Source organism: Pristiophorus japonicus, chromosome 6, assembly GCF_044704955.1.
Source record: "Pristiophorus japonicus isolate sPriJap1 chromosome 6, sPriJap1.hap1, whole genome shotgun sequence".
In the NCBI taxonomy this organism is placed as follows: domain Eukaryota; kingdom Metazoa; phylum Chordata; class Chondrichthyes; family Pristiophoridae; genus Pristiophorus; species Pristiophorus japonicus.
Genome location: NC_091982.1, coordinates 199,767,382 through 199,773,574, shown reverse-complemented (window position 1 = coordinate 199,773,574; position 6,193 = coordinate 199,767,382).

The window sequence follows — 6,193 nt, the reverse complement described above, 5'->3', positions numbered from 1 at the left end:
GCATGTTGAGAGACATGACAGCTGAAGCCTGAAAAGATCCCGATGTGTAGAAGGTTAGGGCTGCAGTAACCTTCACCTCAATGGACAGTGTAGTTCTGATGGCGCTGGAAGGCTGCAGGCCCCCCTTGATGAGCTGGCAAATCTCATTGATGACCTTCTTCCGGAAGCGCAGCCTCCGAAGACACGCGTTTTCAGACAAGTTGAGGTAAGATTGCTTTTCCAAGTACCTTCGTTGGCTGTACGCTCACCTCCTCTGTCTCTGTCTACGCATTACTCTGCCACCTCTTCGATTGATCCTTTCAGAAACCAGCTTGTGAGCAGTTACGAGTAATGGCACAGAAAGCATAGGCTCCATCACTTTCAATAATTATTTTTACTTGGTATAAATGCACTTTTCACTAAAAAATGTCTAATCCACTAGGCTACTATTAGTAAAATTAAATATAATTAATAATCTGAGTAGATCTATCTATACAGGACCCTTAAATAACTCACAACTATCTAAGCACGATATTTTAGCTGCTTCCACCCTTCCTCCGATCTTCAAAATGGTATCCGCAGTGCCCATTTCCTTCAGTAAAGCCTGGTAAAAGCAACTATTACCCAGCCATGTTCTCGGCGAGCGATCAGCCCGGTGAAGTGCCGGCGATGTGCCAAAAGTTGGGATGGGCCATGTGCGGGCGATCAGCTCGGCGATCAGTTCAGCGAAGTGAGCCGAAACTTGGGGTCTTATTTTTCCGGCGATCTTTCTGGCCTAGTTTCCATTTTTTGCTCAAAATGGGCGGCAGAGGTCTGTTTTGGGGCGATATATGGGCCTTATATGGGCGATGTGAAGTGGAAAGTCTAGCCCCTAAATCTTTATGAATTAGGTTGCATTGTTAATCTTCATTTTCCTTGCCTGCTATTTTTATATTTGCAGTGGTGGAAATTTTACTTTGTCCAAGTCGTTAATATATATTTATTTCGTGTAGCGCTGGCATCAAACGGTTTCACTTCACACTGATTGCTGCAGTTAGTGTAAATGTAGACTGAACTTGCCCAACTTCCTGGAGGAGGCAATCTCATTCCACTTCAGCAACAGTTTGGATCTTAATACCCAATTTACAGTAGTTTTGTTGTAAAGCCAATGCCACCTTGCATCTTCACCGAGGCGTACGAAAGCATGGGCCTTACACTAAACATTCATAAGACAAAGGTCCTCCACCAACCTGACCCCACCTCACAGCACTGCCCTCCAGTCATCAAATTCAATGGCGTGGCCTTGGACAACGTGGACCATTTTCCATACCTCGGGAGCCTACCATCAGTAAGGGCAGACATCGATGACGAGGTCCAATACTGCCTCTAGTGTGCCAGCGCAGCCTTCGGTCACCTAAGGAAGAGTGTTCGAAGACCAGGACCTCAAATCTAGCACCAAGCTTATGGTCTACATGGCAGTAGTGATACACGCCCTCCTATATGGCTCAGAGATTTGGACCATATACAGTAGACACCTCAAAGTGCTGGAGAAATACCACCAGCACTGCCTCCGCAAGATCCTGCAAATCCACTGGGAGGATAGACGTACCAACGTCAGTGTTCTTGATCAGGCCAACATCCCCAGCATCGAAGCACTGACCACACTCGACTAGCTCTGTTGGGCGGGCCACATCATCCACATGCCCGATATGAGACTCCCAAAGCAAGCGCACTACTCGGAACTCCTACATGGCAAACGAGCCTGAGGTGGGCAGAGGAAACATTTCAAGAATGCCCTCAAAGCCTCCTTGATAAAGTTCAACATCCCCACTGGCACCTGGGAATCCCTGGCCCAAGTGGAGGAAGATCATCCGGGAGGGTGCTGAGCACCTCGAGTCTCGTCACCGAGAGCATGCAGAAACCAAACGCAGACAGCGGAAGGAGCGTGCGGAAAACCAGACTACCCACCCACCCTTTACTTCAACCACTCTCTGCCCCACCTGTGACAGAGATTGTAATTCCCGTATTGGACTGTACAGTCATCTGAAAACTCACTTTTAGAGTGGAAGCAAGTCTTTCTCGATTTTGAGGGACTGCCTATGATGATAAGAACATAAGAACATAAGAAATAGGAGTAGGAGTAGGCCATACGGCCCCTCGAGCCTGCTTGACCATTTAATATGATCATGGCTGATCCGATCATGGACTCAGGTCCACTTCCCTGCCTGCTCCCAATAACCCCTTATATCCTTATCGGTTAAGAAACTATCTATCTCTGATTTAAATTTATTTAATGACCCAGCTTCCACAGCTCTCTGAGGCAGCGAATTCCACAGATTTACAACTCTTTGAGAGAAGAAATTCCTCCTCATCCAAATTTTAAATGGGCGGCCCCTTATTCTAAGATTATTCCCCCGCTTCTAGTCTCCCCTATCAGTGGAAACATCCTCCCTGCATCCAGCTTGTCAAGCCCCCTCATAATCTTATATGTTTCAATAAGATCACCTCTCATTCTTCTGAATTCCAATGAGTAGAGGCCCAACCTACTCAACCTTTCCTCATAAATCAACTCCCTCATCTCCGGAATTAACCTAGTGAACCTTCTCTGAACTGCCTCCAAAGCAAGTATATCCTTTCGTAAATATGGAAACCAAAACTGTATGCAATATTCCAGGTGTGGCCTCACCAATACCCTGTATAACTGCAGCAAGATTTCCCTGCTTTTATACATAGAAACATAAAAACATCGAAAATAGCTGCAAGAGTAGGCCATTCGGCCCTTCGAGCATGCACCACCATTCAATATGATCATGGCTGGTCATTCACCTCAGTACCCCTTTCTCGCTTACTCTCCATACCTCTTGATCCCTTTAGCCGTAAAGGCCATATCTAATTTCCTCTTGACTATATCAATGAACTGGCATCAACGACTCTCTGCGGCAGGGAATTCCACAGGTTAACAACTCTCTGTGTGAAGAATTTTCTCCTCATCTCAGTCCTAAATGGCCTACTCCTTATCCTAAGATTGTGTCCCCTGGTTCTGGACTTCCCCAACATCGGGAACATTCTTCCCGCATCTAACCTGTCCCGTCCCGTCAGAATCGTACACGTTTCTATGAGATCCCCTCTCATCCTTCTAAACTCCAGTGTATAAAGGCCTAGTTGATCCAGTCTCTCCTCATATGTCAGTCCAGCCATCCTGGGAATCAGTCTGGTGAACCTTCGCTGCACTCCCTCAATAGCAAGAACATGCTTCCTCAGATTAGGAGACCAAAACTGAACACAATATTCCAGGTGAGGCCTCACCAAGGCCCTGTACAATTGCAGTAAGACCTCCCTGCTCCTATACTCAAATCCCCTAGCTATGAAGGCCAACATACCATTTGCCTTCTTCACTGCCTGCTGTACCTGCATGCCAACTTTCAATGACTGATGAACCATGACACCCAGGTCTCGTTGCACCTCCCCTTTTCCTAATCGGCCACCATTCAGATAATATTCTGCCTTCGTGTTTTTGCCACCAAAGTGGATAACCTCACATTTATCCACATTATACTGCATCTGCCATGCATTTTCCCACTCACCTAACCTTTCCAAATCACCCTGCAGCCTCTGAGCATCCTCCTCACAGTTCACAACGCCACCCAGTTTAGTGTCATCTGCAAACTTGGAGATATTACATGCAGTTCCTTCATCCAAATCATTAATGTATATTGTAAAGAGCTGGGGTCCCAGCACTGAGCCCTGTGGTACTCCACTAGTCACTGCCTCCCATTCCGAAAAGGACCCGTTTATCGCGACTCTCTGCTTCCTTCCTGCCAACCAATTCTCTATCTACGCCAGTACAATACCCCAATACCATGTCCCTTGATCTTGCACACCAATCTCTTATGTGGGACCTTGTCAAAGGCATTTTGAAAGTCCAAATACACCACATCCACTGGTTCTCCCTTGTCCACTCTATTAGTTACATCCTCAAAAAATTCCAGAAGATTGGTCAACCATGATTTCCCTTTCATAAATCCATGCTGACTTGGACCGATCCTGTCACTACTTTCAAAATGCGCTGCTATTTCATCCTTAATAATTGATTCCAACATTTTCCCCACCACCGATGTCAGGCTAATCGGTCTATAATTCCCCATTTTCTCTCCCTCCTTTTTTAAAAAGTGATGTTATATTAGCTACCCTCCAGTCCATAGGAACTGATCCAGAGTCGATAGACTATTGGAAAATGATCACCAATGCATCCACTATTTCTAGGGCCACCTCCTTAAGTACTCTGGGATGCAGACAATCAGGCCCCAGGGATTTATCGGTCTTCAATCCCATCAATTTCCCCAACACAATTTCCTGCCGAATAAGGATATCCTTCAATTCCTCCTTCTCACTAGACCTTCGGTCCTCTAGTATATCCGGAATGTCATTTGTGTCTTCCTTCGTGAAGACAGAACCAAAGTATTTATTCAATTGGTCTGCCATTTCTTTGTTCCCCATTATTAATTCACCTGAGTCCAACTGCAAGGGACCTACATTTGTCTTCACTGATCTTTTTCTCTTCACATATCTATAGAAGCTTTAGCAGTCAGTTTTTATGTTCTCGGCAAGCTTCCTCTCATACTCTATTTCCCCCCTCCTAATTAAACCCTTTGTCCTCCTCTGCTGAATTCTAAATTTCTCCCAGTCCTCAGGTTTGCTGCTTTTTCTGGCCAATTTATATGCCTCTTCTTGGATCTAACACTATCATTAATTTCCCTTGTTAGCCACGGTTGAGCCACCTTCCCTGTTTTATTTTTACTCCAGACAGGGATGTACAACTGTTGAAGTTCATCCATGTGATCTATAAATGTTTGCCATTGCCTATTCACCGTCAAATTTTTAAGTATCATTTGCACCAGGGAGGCAACATACCATCCTGGAGTCTCGGTTGCGGCCGCAGAAACGCCTATCTATTCCCCTTACAATCGAATCCCCTATCACTATAGCTCTCCCACTCTTTTTCCTGCCCTCCTGTGCAGCAAAGCCAGCCATGGTGCCATGAACTTGGCTGCTGTTGCCCTCCCCTGATGAGTCATCCCCCTCAACAATACCCAAAGTGGTGTATCTGTTTTGCAAGGGGATGACCGCAGGGGACCCCTGCACTAACTTCCTTGCACTGCTCTTCCTGTTGGTCACCCATTTTCTATCTGGCTGTGTACCCTTTACCTCCGGTGAGACCAACTCGCTAAACATGCGATTCACATCATTCTCAGCATCATGGATGCTCCAGAGTGAATCCACCCACAGCTCTAGTCCGCAATGCGGTCTGTCAGGATCTGCAGGCGGATACACTTCCCGCACACGTAGTCGTCAGGGACACTGGAAGCGTCCCTGAGTTCCCACATAGTACAGGAGAAGCATAACACGTGTCCGAACTCTCCTGCCATGACTTAACCCTTAGATAAACTTAATTTGGCAACAACAATGCTAAATGTTACTTGCTGATAAAGAAAGAAAAAGAAAAGCTACTTTCCAATCACCAGTCAATCACTTACCCCCTTGGCTGTGACGTCACCTTTCGCTTTCTTTCTACTTCTTTATTGCCTTCTCCCTGCAGCTGCAGTGGCTGGCCTCTCCGACGCTGCCCGACTGCTGATCTCGCGGCCCTTTTTTTGGCCTCCGACCCCGGACTCTCGCCTCCTCACCGGCGGCTTGATTAGCTCTTGCATTTCAACGGGGATGCTGGCCCAGCTCCCATGCAGTACACAGTTTTTTTACAGGGACAGCAGAGGATCTTGGCTGGTCCAAGTCCTAATCTGGTGGGCCGTGACAGGTGATTTATCATTTTCAAACGCTTCCATGACCATCAACAAGTCTGCGGGCTGCGCCACCATCAACAAGTTTGCAGGCCACGCAATGGTAGCTGACTGTGAGCATCCGCACAGTTCTCGGTGCCTGGCCTGTGACGGATGGTATAGTTATACGATGACAACGCGAGTGCCTACCTTTGTATGTGGCTGAGGCATTCGGATTTATTCTCTTGTTTTCAGCGAACAGGGATATGAGGGGCTTGTGAATCGTTTCCAGCTCAAATTTGAGGCCAAACAGGTACTGATGCATTCACTTTACCCTGAACACACACGCTAATGCCTCTTTCTCAATCATGATGTCGGCCCTCTCGGCCTTAGACAAGCTCCTGGAAGCATAGGTGACAGGTTGCAACTTCCCCGCAATGTTAGCTTGTTGTAATACACAC